At 44.5% G+C, this 19329-nt stretch overlaps 1 protein-coding gene across 1 annotated transcript in view; it reads right to left on the bottom strand.

The window, feature by feature from the left end:
• Positions 1-19329, bottom strand: part of TAFA4 (TAFA chemokine like family member 4) — a 164885-nt gene that overhangs the window by 84846 nt on the left and 60710 nt on the right. The window lies entirely within an intron of this gene.

Below are 19329 nucleotides of genomic sequence, written 5' to 3'. Positions count from 1 at the left end.
TTCTCTTTTGTATCTGCCCCCCCCCCTGATTTTCATTACATAAAGGAGACCTAAGGGAGACAAAAAGAAGAAGAAGGGGGAGATATCTTGGTCTTTAAAATGCCTCTTTCCTTTGCAGGAGGAAACATTCCTTTTAACAATCTGTGACGCTGCCCTTTGCATCAGACAGAGTGACTCTGGGAAGCCCAATATTGACTAACACACAGCATAAACAACAAGCTCACACCTGACCTTTTAATGGCAAAGAACTCTACTGGGGCAATGAAGTTTGCAAACACAGCCCTTCCCTAGAGCAGGTGTCCACAACCTGGCGCTGTTAGCGCTGGCTGGGGGCTGATGGCAGCCGCCCTCCAATGTGTCTGGAGGGCACCAAGTTGGGGAAGTCTGCCCTACAGCCTTGGCACCATGCTAAGGAAATATATGAACCTGGAGCTCCACTCACAGCTTCCATGAGCCCAACCAAGAGATGCACAATGAGATTTAACAGCAACAGGAAAGGTCAATGTGTTGGATCCATGACTTCAAAGCACACTAGTTCGAGGTCTTACTCCAGTAGTTAAACTTGATAAGAGGACTGGATTCTCTCCTTACTAGTCCTTTTAAGAGACATCTGCTCTGTATGGCTGGCCAGTGTTACAGGGGTATTTAGAATACTACTTAAGCCTGATCACATAAGAGACCGTGTGACACAGTTTTCTGTATCCCTTTGCACGGACATTGCACGCTTACCAGAGCTGCAGGCATTCAGGTGACAAAGGGATTCACAAACAACTGTGCATTTGTGCCCTAGAAAGATAACGGAGTTGCAATATAGCTCATGAGATTTCGGTGCCAGTTCTCCAATAAAAGGACTTGTGCTCATAGCCGAAAAGCCGCAGTTTAGTTTTTGATTACAATCACTTTCTAAATCACATTATTTCTTCCCGCTAAATGCCGAACGTTTTCCCCTCCCCCCTCAATATTTACATTTTACAAAATGCATTTTTATAACCCCCCATAATATCATCTGCTAACAATTTGCTCCCATCACATTTTATGGTATCCTTTATAATGAGCAATTAAAGATGATGACTATGCCAATTAAGGAATTTATGAATGTGGATTTAATTCTAGATTGTTCCCCAGCTTGTGTGCCTCTTTAAAAAGAAGTGCCCCGTCTTCTCTCCCTCTCCCTTTTAAGAACTGCTTACTTATCCTTATTTATATCAATGAAATAAACAGGCACACTGCGTTTTTAACTATCACAGAATGAGGGCTGTTAAAACAAGAGCACAGAAGATATGGATTACTGCTTAACTTTTATGGAAATGAATTACACATTTTAAAGAGCTCAGAGGAAACAAGCAGAGGATGGGAGACAAAACACCTCAAATTGCTGCTGATCAGGTAGATTTTAAAACCACCAAGGCAAGTAAGTGATGAATTAAAAAACGGAAACCCACTTACCATTAACCTGCTGTCCAACCGAGTTTGCCCTTTTAAATGGGCTAAACAAATGTGAACTGTAATGGATATTTAGCTATAAATCCCTAAAGGCCTAATTATCCCTGTTTTTGTTCTACTTTAAAAAAAACAAAAAACCGGACTGGCTTTTTTTAATTGGACTTTGGCCCTAAATTTACATACAATGAATAAATCCCATTGAATGCCCAAGAAAGACTACTCGTGAGTAAACAAGAGAGGGCTCATAACCTCTGTGCATTATTCACTTTTGCCATTGTAATCCTAGAGTGCGAACATCATTCAAAACTAATGTCTCTTCTGAATCAAATATTAAGGTGTAGCAAAAGTAGGTTCAACTGCTTTCTCCTCCTTGAACTGCTTGGACATCTTTGTCTGGTGGGTTTGGCAACACAATCACAACACAACATGATTCAGACTGTCTGAAGCACACACTTTCCTTGCAAAAGATTTCAGGCTCTATCCTTAGCATTTCTATTCAGTTAATCCCAAGTCCTAAAAAGCCTTCTCTCTGGAGAGCCATTGCCAGTCAGAACATACAAAGACCAACATGCTGCCTTAAGAGCGGTGGACTCGTAATCTGGTGAACCGGGTTCGCTTCCCCGCTCCTCTACGTGCAGCTGCTGGGTGACCTTGGGCTAGTCACACTTCTCTGAAGTCTCTCAGCCTCACTCACCTCACAGAGTGTTTGTTGTGGGAGAGGAAGGGAAAGGAGAATGTTAGCTGCTTTGAGACTCCTTAGGGTAGTGATAAGGCGGGATATCAAATCCAAACTCTTCTTCTACTCTTCTTCCAGATATTGTTGGGCTACAGTTCCCATCATCCCTGACCATTGACACAACTGGCAGGCTGATCACAGAATCATGGAATTGTAGATCCTGAGGATCCTGAGAAACTGAATGCAGATTTCCAAAAAACAGCAAGGAGAGACAAGAGGGTCTTCTTAAATGAGCAATGCAAAGAAATAGAGGAAAACAATAGAATGGGGAAAACCAGAGATCTGTTCAAGAAAATTGGAGATATGAAAGGAACATTTCGTACAAAGATTACCATAATCAAGGACAAAAGTGGTAAGGACCTAACAGAAGCAGAAGACATCAAGAAGAGGTGGCAAGAATACACAGAGGAATTATACCAGAAAGATATGGAGGTCTCGTACACCCCAGGTAGTGTGGTTGCTGACCTTGAGCCAGACATCTTGGAGAGTGAAGTCAAATGGGCCTTAGAAAGCACTGCTAATAACAAGGCCAGTGGAAGTGATGATATTCCAGCTGAACTATTTAAAATTTTAAAAGATGATGCTGTTAAGGTGCTACACCCAATATGCCAGCAAGTTTGGAAAACTCAGCAATGGCCAGAGGATTGGAGAAGATCAGTCTACATCCCAATTCCAAAGAAGGGCAGTGCCAAAGAATGCTCCAACTACCGCACAATTGCGCTCATTTCACACGCTAGCAAGGTTATGCTTAAAATTCTACAAGGCAGGCTTAGGCAGTATGTGGACCGAGAACTCCCAGAAGTGCAAGCTGGATTTCGAAAGGGCAGAGGAACCAGAGACCAAATAGCAAACATGCGCTGGATTATGGAGAAAGCTAGAGAGTTCCAGAAAAACGTCTACTTCTGCTTCATTGACTATGCAAAAGCCTTTGACTGTGTCGACCACAGCAAACTATGGCAAGTTCTTAAAGAAATGGGAGTGCCTGATCACCTCATCTGTCTCCTGAGAAATCTCTATGTGGGACAAGAAGCTACAGTTAGAACTGGATATAGAACAACTGATTGGTTCAAAATTGGGAAAGGAGTACGACAAGGTTGTATATTGTCTCCCTGCTTATTTAACTTATATGCAGAATTCATCATGCGAAAGGCTGGACTAGATGAATCCCAAGCCGGAATTAAGATTGCCGGAAGAAATATCAACAACCTCAGATATGCAGATGACACAACCTTGATGGCAGAAAGCGAGGAGGAATTAAAGAACCTTTTAATGAGGGTGAAAGAGGAGAGCGCAAAATATGGTCTGAAGCTCAACATCAAAAAAACCAAGATCATGGCCACTGGTCCCATCACCTCCTGGCAAATAGAAGGGGAAGAAATGGAGGCAGTGAGAGATTTTACTTTCTTGGGCTCCTTGATCACTGCAGATGGTGACAGCAGTCACGAAATTAAAAGACGCCTGCTTCTTGGGAGAAAAGCAATGACAAACCTAGACAGCATCTTAAAAAGCAGAGACATCACCTTGCCGACAAAGGTCCGTATAGTTAAAGCTATGGTTTTCCCAGTAGTGATGTATGGAAGTGAGAGCTGGACCATAAAGAAGGCTGATCGCCGAAGAATTGATGCTTTTGAATTATGGTGCTGGAGGAGACTCTTGAGAGTCCCATGGACTGCAAGAAGATCAAACCTATCCATTCTTAAGGAAATCAGCCCTGAGTGCTCCCTGGAAGGACAGATCGTGAAGCTCAGGCTCCAATACTTTGGCCACCTCATGAGAAGAGAAGAATCCTTGGAAAAGACCCTGATGTTGGGAAAGATTGAGGGCACTAGGAGAAGGGGACGACAGAGGACAAGATGGTTGGACAGTGTTCTCGAAGCTACGAACATGAGTTTGACCAAATTGCGGGAGGCAGTGCAAGACAGGAGTGCCTGGCGTGCTATGGTCCATGGGGTCACGAAGAGTCGGACACGACTAAACGACTAAACAACAACAACAGGATCATCCAGTCCAACCCCCTGCAATGCAGGAATACACAGCTGTCCCATAAAGGGATCAAACCCACGACCTTGGGGCTAGGAGCACCATGCTCTAACCAACTGAGCTAGATGGTTAGATGGTCTGCTAGATGGATGCTGGAGTCCAGTAACAGGGCGCCATGTTGGCTGGAGTAGACACTGCTAGTTGGGGAGGACAAGTGATCTGCCCAGTGTAAGATTGTGTCGCATGTTCCTACCAGATTTCAGAACTTGTTGTCTCAATGGGTGGCTACTCCCATTGAGTAGAAACAAGGAATTAAGGCGCTTAAGAACTGCTTACATTTAACCCAGTTGGGGCAACACAAGACATCTTGTGTTGTCTTGTTTGCTTGTCAGCAAAAGGCAAGGTGCCCCTCGCACAAACAACACACATATGGAAGCCTGCAGAACTGGCAGCTGAATCGTTGTTTCAACACTGGGGATAGGACACTGAATTTGAGAATGGAAGACTAGCCACGGAGGGGACACATAGCTCTGTCTTCTAACACCTCACCACCATTCCCCAGCCTCTCAACCTCTGCCGCCTGAGGCAGCCACCTCATTCTGCCCAATGGTAGGGCTGGCCCTCTACCATGAATAATGGCCAGCTGGCTTACTTGGAGAAGCTCACTTGTAGAACCTGGGGGTAATTCCTGGTCGCTGGTCCACAGCACACAGTGGACAAAGCCATATTTATTTTGAATTTGGTAGCTACTTTTCCTTTTTAGGTGTCACGGAGTTGGTAGAGATCTCAGAGGGCATCAAACCTGAGCCTCTGCCAAAGCAGGAAATCCCCTGCTTTGTCCCCCTGCACCCCTGACAGTCCCTCTGCTTTAAAACCTTTAACAAAGGAGAGCCCAGCAGCTTCATGGCTTATCTCTTTGGCTTATCTCTGTCGTCTATAAATTCCAGTGTGTACCACCCACCTTGGTACCCTTGATGAGTACTGCACAAAAGGCATGCCACATTCTGCCACAGCAATTCCTACTGGGTCCTATTTTGAGCTTTCCTTGAGTACGCAAGTTGTTGTACTTGAAATCCTCAAGTTCTTTGGTCATACATTACATTGTTCTGCCTAGCTCTCAGCCCTGAGACAGAGAGGACTAGGTCTGGGATGGAACAGATTTATGAACACAAGCAAAACTGAAATCGAGTAGAAACAGACAAACCTGCCTGTCCATGCACTGAGTCGTGCCCCCCCCTCCCCCCCCCGCACCTCCAAGATGGATCAGAGATCACCGGTGGTGGTCCGATTCCTGAGCTAGTGAATGGAAAGCCTATTCGTTATTTTATCAGGAACAAAAAATCTCGTGCACTGTTCTCAAGGTACCTGAAGTCACTTGTAAGGAACGCAGATTGCACCTATTTGCCCACTGTGCTGCTGTGTGTTGTCTGCCCTGCTAGCACATAGCAGGCATTACTCCACACAGAATCTACGTACAAAAGTTTTGTTTCTTTTATTGCATCGAAAGCAAGCTATCCAGGGGGCAGCATATAACAATAAACCCTATGATCACTGGTGTCTCAAACAACCCTGGGGCTAAGGATTTGGGGGGTTTTATTTTTAAAAAAATTAACAGCAGGTTAAATAACTGCATTTCTATAAAATATATATATATTAAGAGTAAACACCGCAAGCATGTGATGTGGATGTCTGGGTTTAGCATAGCAAGGGTGCCCTCTTGTGGCTCACATAAGAGATTTCTCAGTCAAGTCACAGCATCACAGGCTGTATCTATTCGACTTGGGCAGTTCATTATAATTTCAGCTGTGTTTTTAAAGTAATCAGAGAAAAGGCCTAAATGATATTAATCCCTGTCTCAGAGTCAAATTAAGTCATCCCTGACTTATGGGAGCGAAGGCAGCTAAGCAGATTGTGCATACATAATTTATAGTGATAAAAGATATTAAATATTTCCAATTTGGGTCATATTCTCATTAGATCTCATCCAGAAGAATGCACAGCAACACTATTCCTTTTCTTAATTTTTCAGTAATAATAATAATAATAATAATAATAATAATAATAATAATAATTCCTCCTTTCTTGCTCTTCCCTCTCAGACAAATCCTTTCAAAGTCACTTGCCTTTGCCAGAAAGCCACTAATTTGAGAATTCTTTTTTGTGTACAGATGAATCACCCAGGCAAATTAAGCTGTGTCATTAATCATATTAATGTCCCAATGTCATGGATGCCTCCAATTCATCCTCTTTTCTGCGACACCAAAGCCTGTGGCATCACAGCTTTCCAGCCACACATCCGCCTACACACACACACACACACACACACACAGCCGCGTTCTCTGTTCTGACCAAGCCCCAGAGCTCATTGTCTTCAATGTGCCGCGCCAAAATAAATACAATTATTGGGAACAGGTTCCCTCTCCTCCTCAGAGTCACTGGCCTCTGTTATCCTCAGCAGAAGCACACTCAAATTCGGCGAGCATTAAACAGCCATTTGGGCTGAAGTCCACAGGGCATATTTCCTTCCAGCACGTCGCCTTTTGCCCCCCATCAGAAAAAGAACAGGGACAGGCGATGCCAGAAAGGAATCTGCGGTCCCAAAGTAGCAACTAGATAGCTCCTGTGCAATGGCAGCTAACTTGCGCAACTTGTAAATAAGGTCTATGGCATCCCTGGCCCCAAGGTTGTCCCCACACTGACTGCATCTATTTAGGATTCTGGATACGCAGAAAACAAACGGAAGGTGTGTGTTTGTCTCACCCTACCGCCTCCTCTCTTGTCAAAAGGTCCCAAACATTATGGGGGCAGTCAGTCGACATGCTCACCTGGCCACATGGGAGCCATTTTACCTATGCCGCTGTCACACGTGGATGCAGAACATGTGTGCAGCACAAGACGGGACTAACTGCACGGGCTTTTGGCACCTGCCAAAGTGCTGGTTGAGTGGGGAAGAGTCATGGCATCAGCCTTGCTCAAAACTCCTTTCAGATGTGCCCCTCCCTCCGCTCATTGGACTGGGAAGGGGAGACACATCTACTGGTCCCATACACAATAGCAACATAGCAGCTGGCTCTGCCCCCTGCTGAAGTCGGCCATTCTCAAGTTTGGGTTTCTTTCTGTTTCTCATTTTTCCAGTGTTGAGTTCCACTCTCCACATTTCTACATCAGTTTGCAAATTTCTTTTAAAAGCGCTCCTGAAAACTCATCGGCATTCTAAAGCAAATTTCTGCAGATATACACATCTCTAATGCAAGTTTTCATAATATTCACATTTTTGCAAGGCAATTTCCCCTAATATAACACATTTTGGTATGTTATTGTCACTAACATATGCATTTTTGTGCTAACTTTACCATACCTAAATGCCTTTTCATACAGATTACTTGCCTAGAGCCAACTCCCAAGATACTGCGATCTACTCACAGAGTTAAAAACTGCCAGTGATCTACCCCCTTTTGCGGGGTTCAGGTCAAAAGTTGTTGAGCTTTTTTTAGGGAGGAGGAAGGCTCTGTTTTTTGGGGTGCAGGGGAAAAATATTGAGCTTTTTTAGGGGGGGGCAAAGTTGCTGAGCTTCTTTGGAAGGAGCCAGAGTGATCTACCAGTGATCTACCACAGGCATAATGATCTACCTGTTGGACGTGCCTGGCCTAGAAAGCTGCATCACAAAATTCAGAGAACTGCAAATTTGAAAGGACGGCTGTGTTTCACTTTGCTTGTTGTTTCAGAAAGTGCAAAATAAGGAGGTTAAATGTGAACTGAAATGAATTTCTCCTCCAGCCCTATATAGGGTCGGTGAGCAACTTGTACTCTTCTTACCTTTTCCTTTTAGAACTTGACCTCACATACAGAAGAGAGAAATCTACAGCCTTCAGTCCACCAAGCTGGCTGGCATGAGACTCAAACCACAGCCTTAGCATTACTAGCACCACTGGCTGGCCATTAACAGCCGGCTGGTCTGCTGACAATATCTGAACAGTCCTATCTGAGTCTCAACGACAGAAAAAAAAGCAGCATCTCCCAGGTAGATGTCTGTGTCATGAAATAATCTGCTAAGGGCTGTCTGCTAAATCCTTGGTTCCTCGTGGTGCAAACTGGGAGATGCCGCAAGGAAGCTTGGGATCCCTGCTAGCTTGGGAAACTAACCTTTTCAGCCTAGGGAAAGGAATTTACTCTTGTCTTCCTCCTCTTTGATTTAGAGTGTTAACTACACACACTGGTGCTCTGATGGAGTTGGTTGGGATGAGACGATGAGCGCAACACTTGTGGAAAGCACATCAAATAAACCAAGTGAATGGAAGAGGAAAAAGCGAAGATGTTGGCATAGTGCAGGGTCCCCAAACTAAGGCCCGGGGGCCGGATGCGGCCCAATCGCCTTCTAAACCTGGTCCAGGAATCAGCATGTTTTTACATGAGTAGAATGTGTCCTTTTATTTAAAATGCATCTCTGGGTTATTTGTGGGGCATAGGAATTCGTTCATATATTTTTTTTTCCAAAATATAGTCCAGCCCCCCACAAGGTCTGAGGGACAGTGGACCGGCCCCCTGCTGAAAAAGTTGGCTGACCCCTGGAATAGTGCAATAATGCATGAGTGTCAACTGGGAAGTAGCCCAGGAAAACAAGCATATTTAATTTCACACTATAAACGACCTTTAAAAAAAAATATTATTGAACAAACTTAACAAAATACATCAAGCAATATAATCAATTACATTCCCCCCCCTTTTTTATACCCTCCCCCTCCCTCTCCCCCCTCCAAGGCTTCCCTCGGCTCCCCCCTCTGATTTGTTAGCACATGTTATTCTCTGCATGTTATAAAATTGTACATATCCCTACCTTATCTTCCCTATGTTCTACTACTAAATTGTGGGTGTTTATTCAAAACCTGCAAAGGAGTCCAAATCTTTTTGTTGTCTTTTTGTTGTCTTTTTAGATAACTTGTAATGTTCCCATTCTTCCTTAAAGTCATGGTTGTCCTTCTCCCGTAGTTTATATGTTAACTTTGCCAGTTCCGCATAGCTCATCAGTTTTTCTTGCCATTGTTCTTTCGCTGGGACTTCCTCATTCTTCCATCCATGTGCTAACAAGACTCTTGCCGCTGTTGTAGCATACATGAATAAATTCTTTGTTTTTCTTAGCAGGTCTTGTCCTAAAATCCCTAACAAAAATGCTTCTTGTTTGTTTGGTTTTTTACAAATGGCCTTTTAAACATTTTTTTAAATTCATTATATATCATTTCCCAAAATTTTCTAACTTCTCTACATTCCCACCACATATGATAAAAAGCACCTTCTTTTTTCTTTACCTTACCAACATTTATTTAACCCAGTTTAGTATATTTTTGCCCTTTTTACTGGTGTAATGTACCGCCCACTATAAACATCCTTGAGATTGCTTCAAACAGTACTAGACTGATGCCGCAAGAGGGCCTGTAGATAAAACAGGAATCCCAGGACAGATGCAAAAACCTGTTGAAGGTCAAGAAGAGACAAGATGATGCTACAAGATGCATTTTGGTTCAGGAAACTTGATCAATATGGATTTCATAATAATTGCCCACCTTAAATCTGCACCCGTTAAAAACTGTAAATTTTCTTAGGAAAACATTATGCTCTTTACACATTCCGTAGGGCACTCAGCAAAATTGGGGGGGGGGCAAATACATCCAGTGGTAAACATGGAAACTACTGATGGGGACTAACAGCAGCTTCAGGGAGGCTAAGCTTCCCACCCTGCACACTGCAGACCCCACCCCACATTTTTTAAATTTATTTTTTAAAATACCAAAATTTCATTTTAAAAACCCAATCAGTATACAGTGGTAACTCTGGTTAAGAACTTAATTCGTTCTGGAGGTCCGTTCTTAACCTGAAACTGTTCTTAACCTGAGACACCACTTTAGCTAATGGGGCCTCCTCCTCCTGCTGCTGCTGCTGCTGCTGCCGCGCCGCCAGAGCACGATTTCTGTTTTCATCCTGAAGCAAAGTTCTTAACCTGAGGTACTATTTCTGGGTTAGTGGAGCATTTGTAACCTGAAGCGTTTGTAACCCAAGGTACCGCTGTATTTAAATATTTGTGCGCGCACATAAACACCACATCTTATCCTGAGATAAGCTCGTGGAGGTGTTTCAGAGAGAAAGTATAAGGCAAGCTCCCTAAAAGAGGCACACTCTTCATCATGAAATCTCACCCAGTGGGAACCCTGCTTGCTGTATGTTCCAGTCAGTGCGGGACCATTCAAGATTCCCTTTACACGTACCTTTATCGGCACGCCTATTAACGCCTCTGCGAATAATCCTGGACAAGTCTGGGTATGTGAAAACACTCCATTGAAAATGAGTGCATTGCTTCTGAGGAACCGCAAAATTGTAGAACTGTAGAGTTGGAAAGGACCACAAGAGTCATCTAGTCCAACCCCCTGCAATGCCCAACATGGGGCTCGAACCCACATCTGTGAGATTAAGAGTCTCATGTTCAACCGACTGAACTACACCTGAGTAGCCGAGCATACAGAGGCCCCAGGTTCAATCCCTAGCATCTCCAGGTAGGACCGGGGGGGGGGGCGACGACCCTAATTTGAAACACTGGAGAGCAGCTGCAAGTCAAAGTAGACAAACCAGAGGATGAGCAACAGCTGAAAACATTCCAATCAGGATACGTATTAAGGGCAGGAGGAAGAAGGTAGCAATTTATCTTTCACAATTACTGCAGGCCTCGTGTTTACGTCCCTTTGCCCTCCGCTCTATCCCTTGCCTTCAACAACAGCTCTGCTACCCAAGTCCACAGATCCCTATAGAAGCCCAGCCAGTGGTTTAGGGAAGTGGTGCTCATATAAGCAAGATTCGTTTTAGCTTCTCTATATAAATTGGCACTGCAGCCCATGGAGAATGATGTAAATTAGGTAATAAAGGAATCTCTGTGGCCCAGTTCTGAAGGCCAAAAGGCATTGGGTGAATCTCAAAAGTCAGCTCTGCCAAACCGGACAATGTGTTTGAGGCCAGATTAGCAATGGACAAGACATGGCAACTGCCCAGGGCTTCTTCGTATGTTTTATGGAAATGCCCACATGCTGAAATGTTAGAACTCACAAGGGCTCTGCACAATGCCTTCTCCGTTGGCAAATATTTAACCAGATATTGCTAAAGCTCAAACACCTCTCTCTAGTTCTGTCCTTCAAAACTCGGCACTATTTTCCTTCTGTTCAGCTTAACTTCAAGCTGCATCTTAAGAGTGCCATTCAAAATTTTGTATAGAGGGTTAGAGCATTTAAAAACACTGCACCGGAACTATACAGTCTGGGTTGACGATATGTGCAATCTATCTGGGGATTGTCATCATATTCAAGTTTTCCTGGGCGGGTTGTCAAAGCATGGAGGAATGATGAAGGGGTGTGTACATGCAAGTACGGTATGTAAGAAAGACACATCAGTTTTAGGTAAAGGGTAAAGGGGCCCCTGACCATCAGGTCCAGTCGTGTACGACTCTGGGGTTGTGGCGCTCATCTCGCTCTATAGGCCGAGGGAGCCAGCGTTTGTCCGCAGACAGCTTCTGGGTCATGTGGCCAGCATGACAAAGCTGCTTCTGGCGAACCAGAGCAGCGCACGGAAACGCCGTTGACCTTCCTGCCGGAGCGGTCCCTATTTATCTACTTGCACTTTGATGTGCTTTTGAACTGCTAGGTGGGCAGGAGCTGGGACCGAACAACGGGAGCTCACCCCGTTGCAGGGATTCGAACCGCCGACCTTCTGATCAGCAGACTCTGTGGTTTAACCCAAAGTGCCACGTCAGTTTTAATCAGGCCCTATATGTTTAGTCTTAAACTATTGACAGGAGAGATGCACAGATGTCCCTGGGATTGGAAAACATCGCAATGCATTAAAGGAAGGGTCCCCAAAATTTTTGAGTCCAGGGACACACATGGAAATATATGAAGGCACCACAAAATATCCATATGGCAGAAGAAAAATTTCCAACGTTTAGAGCCCCCACTCCCAAGCAACAGACAAAACATACAGCAAAACAAATGAAATACGGAGAAAAAAGCAGGCCATCTCACAAAGCCCCAAACATTGCTTTAAAAGGTGGTGGAGGGAATACGCAGGAAGTATTGGCAGGCACAGGGGGGGGGGGGTATGTGGATGCCATAATGCCCATGGGCACCACATCGGGGGCCCAGCAGCAGAGAAGGAAACAAATACCTTGACCCTCTCTCCTGGTCAGGGCTTTTTTTCAGCCGGAACTCACCGGAACCCAGTTACGGCACCTCTCAAGTGGGTGCCATTGCCATTATAATAGAACGGGGGGGGGGGGGTGTGGTGGTGTTCATGGTGAGTTCTGGCACCTCTTTTTCTTGAAAAATAGCACTGCTCCTGATCCAGATGGAACAGAGTGGCAAAGCTGGGTGTCATCCATATACTGCTGACATCTCACTCCAAATCTCCTGGCGACAGCTCCACCACTCATATATCAGCTCATACAAATAGCAGGTACGCTCTGAGGTTTCCAGATGGCAGCCCAGAAATCCTCTTTAGTGGGGCAGTGAGAGAAAGATCGTCTGCTTCCCCTGTTTTCCGGCTTCCTCTTCTGCTCCCTTTGCCAACACCCCCTTCCCTTTTGCCACCAACAACAACTTTCGTGCCACTTTCAACTCAAACAGAGGCACCAAGGTGATTTGCTTAAAGTAGCAACATGCCATTTGAAAACACAGGACTCCAGTAAGTAGTTTTATGTAACAAAAGGAAGCGGGGATCAAAGAGAATAAGGATGGCAAGCAAAAATAAGTGCATCCTCTCCTCCTGCAAAAACCAGCGCTTCTTCTCCCAGTAAAAGGCAAGATCACAGAATTGCAATCAGGCCCTACAGATAGTTAATGGGACTCAAAGCTGCAAACCTCCATTTGTGCTTTTGCTGGGGGGGGGGGGCTCAAGTGTTAATCCATAGAAGCACATCTATAATTCAGCATCCTACAGACAAATGGGAAGTGGACAACTTGAGAAGTCAACACTGATAGCCCCTGTTCATTGTTAAGGCTACCATTCCAGAAATCAGTGCCTCACTTGCATATCGTAAGAGAAGAGGTTTTGGTTCATTCAGCTGTAAATCTATCACAGACTTCAAGAGGCAGGAGGACATGTTTGGGAAGTACAGGGGTCTCACTATAGAGTCAAATTGGAGGGATTTGCTATCAATATTCACTGTCTGCCTACTGCAGAGATTCTTTGCCTGCGAGATTCTTTGCTCTCAAGACATGATACAAACCCAGTGAAGGGTTTGTGTGCAGAGAAATTGTCAATCAGAATGGAAACCTTTTCTTCTCTTCTTCTTTTTAATTACAATTTATTAATTTTATAATGACCAGAAAAACCCCATCACAAACAAAAGTTCAAATCATAAATCTTAATTCAATTGACTTCCCTCCACTCGCCGTTTTGGTTCCATTGTTTTATGCTTATTCATGCACGTCCATAAAGCCTTATATTCTTAACAATCCAATTTTAAAACCTTTTTCATCTTAATACAAGTGACTTTTAAAAGTTCTACCAATGTAAAAATCTATACACAACATTTGAAAAATATGCATTAAATATTTCCAGAATGGAAACCTTTTCAACCAACCGATGTGCTTTTTTAATGAATGAAAAACAGGGAACCCTTATACTAATTATTATGACCATAGCTACATTTTAAAGCAAAATTTAAAAATTCTTTCAGTAGCACCTTAAAGACCAACTAAGTTTTTATTTTGGTATGAGCTTTCGTGTGCATGCACACTTCGTCAGATACACTGAAACAGAATCCACCAAACCCTTATGTATATTCAGAGGGTGGGGGGTGGGGGTGATGGGAATGGGTGATGGGCTGATGGGAGTGGTAAATCTGTAGATGGCTGTTAATGACTGCTGATTACTTCAATTGGTCCTGGGGGGGGGAAACAAAGGTAATGCTTTTTTCTGCTTTTTTTACAGTAGATAGCTACAGTGGTGCTCCCCCCCAAAAAAATAGGTGCCGGTACGCAGCATGCAGTGCCAGATTTACGTATAACCTAAACAAGCTATAGTTTAGGGCCCCACTCTCTTGGGGGGGCCCAAAAAATTTTAAAGGAAACAGAACTGGATGTCCATTTCCAAAATATAACATAAACTTCTTCTTAATTGTATTTCAGTTCAACAATTACTTTGATAAAATATGTATTTTGTTTTGTGCAAATGGCTTTAGATACCAACTAGGTCCATAAATCACCATATAGCATATATTCAACACAAAAAAACAACAACAATTTGTTGTTGACAAAGGAGAGCTGGACATATAATGGCCCCATTACCTTCAGTAGTTTAGGGCCTCATCAAACCTAAATCCGGCCTTGGCAGGATGCCATCGCCACCCCACCCCCCATCCCGCTGGCCCCTTGCCTGCCCACCCACTCAAACCCTCCCCGCCTCTCACCTTTGCTGCTTCCACTGCCACCCCATTCCACGGCTGCGGACACAGCTTCCTGGAGGCGCTTTGGCTCGACCCTTTTATAATTACCAGGAAGGTGCCTAGCAATCATAAAAAGGTTGCATCCAAGTGCCTCTGGGAGGCAGTGCCTGCAGCCAGGGGAAGTGGTAGCAGCCAGCAGAGGAAGCAGCAAAGGTGCTGCAGGTGGGCGTGCGAGTGGTGATGGGGAGATGCGGAGGAGAAGAGGTGGAAGCACAGCATGCTGGCATGTACCACCTCAAAAGGAGCACCGGGTAAGGTAAAGGTAAAGGGACCCCTGACCATTAGGTCCAGACGTGACCGACTCTGGGGTTGCGGCGCTCATCTCGCATTATTGGCCGAGGGAGCCGGCGTATAGCTTCCAGGTCATGTGGCCAGCATGACAAAGCCGCTTCTGGCAAACCAGAGCAGCACATGGAAACGCCGTTTACCTTCCCGCTGTAGCGGTACCTATTTATCTACTTGCATTTTGACGTGCTTTCGAACTGCTAGGGACCAAGCAACGGGAGCTCACCCCGTCACAGGGATTCGAACCGCCGACCTTCTGATCAGCAAGCCCTAGGCTCAGTGGTTTAGCCCACAGCGCCACCTGGGTCCAATTTACAACAGAATGGGCAACTACTTGGTCTACTGTTGCTATTCAAATTAAAAGCCCCCTCAATTCAGCCCCCTGGATATTATATTATTTTATTACTTAATCAAAAGCACTTATATACCTCTTAACGTTTCCAAAAGCTCTAAACAATGTATGGTACAGTCGAAAAAGCAATATAGTATGATTAAAAGCTGCGCCTAAAGCTAGTAAAACAGCACTCTAGAAACACATAAAAGTGAACAAAGCAGAAATTCAGAGAATTCACACAGGGTCCAGTCTTATGGGTCATGGAAAGCCTGGGTGAAGGAACTATGTCATATCGTTCCTATGGTAGCCTAACATTGTTATCCATAAATAATGCCCAACTCCAAAAGTTCAGAGTATAATTTTATTTCTTTCTAAGTTTTTCACCTTGGTGTTTTTATATTAACGCCAGTCTCTTTTTAAGCCACTGCCGTCTCAAACTAATACAGTATTTTAAATATTTGAGAATTTGGGGGGCAATTTGGGGGGAGTTTCTAATTCCTGGATCCAACAAAGATCCAATTGCTGGAATAGCAAGGCAAATATAAATAAACCATATACAGTGGTACCTCGCAAAACGAAATTAATTCGTTCCGCGAGTCGTTTCGTGTTGCGAAAATTTCATCTTGCAAGGCACAGTTTCCCATAGGAATGCATTGAATTTTAATTAATGTGTTCCTATTCGTCTTGCCTACACACACACACACACACACACTCGCAACCACTTAGTACTGTACCCGCTTCTCAGCTGATCAGCAGGAAGCAGCAGCAGAGAGAACGCTGGGCGATGGGGAGAAAGTGCATGGCGGCGGCGCTGAGGGGGCTGATCCCGGCCCGAGGGCGAGCGCAGCATGAGGGGCGAGCGCGAGAAAGCACGCGGCGGCGGCACTGAGGGGGCCGATCCCGGCCCAGCCTGAGGGAAGCAGCAGCAGAAAGTAAGAGCGCAGGACGAGCAGGAGAAAGCATGCGGCGGCACTGAGAGGGCCAATCCCAGGCCGGCCCGAGGGAAGCAGTGGCAGAAAGTGAGAGCGCGGGACGAGTGGGAGAAAGTGTGCAGCAGCAGCGGCGCTGAGGGGGCCGATCCCAGGCTGGCTGTGGCAGCGGGTGGCAGCGGATCCCCAAGGGCGAGCATGGCACAGCAGCAAGGGCAGCGAGCGGGACTTTAATGCGTCCATATTCGTGTTGCGAAGCACGGCCATAGAAAAATTTGCCTTGCGAGTTTTTCGTTGTGCGAGGCATTCGTCTTGCGAGGTACCACTGTATCATAAAGACATGACAGTCTTCACTGTCCCTCATTCCGAGGAAACCAAATCTTGGAACCCCTAGAATATCACAATGTTTGGAGATCGGGGTGGCATGCAGCAGTATTGTCACATATGAAATCAGGGAATCATTCCTAACGGCATCCCTAGAGACTCGTCAACTTTTGTTTTGAGGATTTTTTTTTACTAATCACTGGGTTGTCTCCTACTAAGTTCTATCAGAGTAGACCCGCAGAAATTAACGGACCCAAGTTCATCATACCCTTTGATAACTTTTATACTTCAGATGGAAATGGAAGCATCTTAACTACCACCCTTAATAAAGTTGTTGTTGTTCAGTCGTTTCATCGTGTCCGACTCTTCGTGACCCCATGGACCAGAGCACGCCAGGCACTCCTGTCTTCCACTACCTCCCACAGTTTGGTCAAACTCATGTTTGTAGCTTCAAGAACATTGTCCAACCATCTCGTCCTCTGTCGTCCCCTTCTCCTTGTGCCCTCCATCTTTCCCAACATCAGGGTCTTTTCCAGGGAGTCTTCTCTTCTCATGAGGTGGCCAAAGTATTAGAGCCTCAGCTTCCCAATCATGAAGCTTAATAAAGTACTGAACACTTAATAAAGTACTGAGCGCGGGCTTCACTGAGGTCGCCATGCTGGCTTTCCCTGGAGAAACCAGCATGTCAGAAAGTACCCTGAAGTACTGACCTCACATTACATTTCAGCAGAAAAAGCTAGACGCTAAAGAGTGTGTCCTGTCATGGTTTTGTTTTTTTTAAAATAAGTATAACAAATATGTGCTCTAGTGGGACTTTCTCATCCTTACGAGAAATATGTACACTTTCCTGTTTCTGGAATGGGCTTAAAATATATGCTACAATATGTCCCCCCCCCCCCCAGGGCAATAAGTACTCTTCAGTGGCAGAGGAAAACATTGATTAAGTGGCAATGATGAGCGTTATCAACGGGGGGGAAGGGAGGAAATCATAGGATCAAATGATGGAAGACGGCTGCTCTCTTATTCTCTTCTTTCAACCCAAATCCTTTCAAATTATTTCTTTAGGGGAAGCACTGCTCTCACTGGGAGCATGTTTTCTTCCTAGCGCTGAGGAATAATTTATCATTTCAGAGGATCCTTTCATAAAATTATTCTGAAAATTAAATGCATTTTAAAAGTCTCTGTATCTTCCGCAACTGGAGGAGGAGGAGGCTTGGCGGCGATTTCTACCACTTCTTCATCTTCTGCAGTTTGGTAATTATTCCTGAAAATGGTTTGTTTAATGTCACTCTTCATTTTCTATAATTCACTGACTGAAAGCAAAACACAGCTAAGAGGCTAGAAGGGCATTTGTACCAGTGTGATGATTCAAAGCCCGATCAATAAATAATTGCACTTAAAAGATTAACCCAATCTCGTTCAATCTTTTCCCTAGTTAAGTAGCTAAAAATACATTCAGAAAAGGGTTCCCGCAGATCTTTACCTATTTCTGGTTTACCAATACCAGACAGGGCAACAATGGATAATGTTACATGGGTGCTTTCAAAAATTATGGCTCACTGGAACATTGATTTTTCCCTGGGTCTTAACTGCAGGAGGCAGACACTGAATATTGATAGCACAGATACTGCTATCCCGGGGGGGGGGGGGGCATTTTTTCTAGCAGAGTACTGAGAAGAAGGCGCAGTGGGCTTCACCCAATGCCCACTGAAGACTGTGGAAATGTTTCCATGGTCTTTAAAAGACAGAGGATAGATGCAATAGTTTGTGGCCATCTCTGAGGTAGTATTTGTGACACACCGCTCAACTCAAATTAGTTTCATGGGGGTATACCAATGACAGCAGAACAGCAGTGTTGATATTATTATTATTATTATTATTATTATTATTATTATTATAAATGGAACTTCAAGATAGTCTGGAAAACTAAGAACTCTGTTCTTAGACATAGGAAACCACTTGGGTGCACATTCAGCTTCATTTCACACACACAAACCTACAGGGAAACATCGCTCTGCGGTTACTTCCGCACATTGACAAATAGATTTGAAAATCATACCTCAGGCAGGAGCCAATAAAGAGCCAAAAGATTAGTCGATACATCAAAGGCCACTGAGGCTACAATCCTGAGGGTAATAATAATAATAATAATAATAATAATAATAATAATAATAATAATAATAATATATTATTATTATTATTTATACCCCGCCCATCTGGGCGGGTTCCCCCAGCCACTCTGGGCAGCTTCCAACAAAACATTAAAATACAGAAATCCATCAAACATTAAAAGCTTCCCTAAACAGGGCTGCCTTGAGATGCCTTCTAAAGGTCTGGTAATTGTTGTTCTCTTTGACCTCTGGTGGGAGGGCATTCCACAGGGTGGGTGCCACTACCGAGAAGGCCCTCTGCCTGGTTCCCTGTAACTTGGCTTCTCGTAGCGAGGGAACCGCCAGAAGGCCCTCGGCACTGGACCTCAGGGTCCGGGCAGAACGATGGGGGTGGAGACGCTCCTTCAGGTATACTGGACCGAGGCCGTTTAGGGCTTTAAAGGTCAACACCAACACTTTGAATTGTGCTCGGAAACGTACTGTCCATTAAAATTTAATGGGTAAGTGCCATTAAATTCAAGAGGATTCACTTCTGAATAGGATTGAGCCACTAGTCCACAAAGTTTACACATCTTGACTAGTGGAATCTATTCATGAATGAATTTCATTTAGCTCACCTGCTTTCGCTGAAGGTTGGGCAAGTCATGTAACCTCCAGCATTAGGGGCAGTGTGTCGTTGAATACCACTTTCTGGGCAGACAATGAGAAGC

The sequence above is a fragment of the Zootoca vivipara genome, chromosome 2, assembly GCF_965207765.1.
Source record: "Zootoca vivipara chromosome 2, rZooViv2.hap1.1, whole genome shotgun sequence".
Taxonomy (NCBI): Eukaryota; Metazoa; Chordata; class Lepidosauria; order Squamata; family Lacertidae; genus Zootoca; species Zootoca vivipara.
This window is presented reverse-complemented; position numbering and strand designations above follow the sequence as displayed.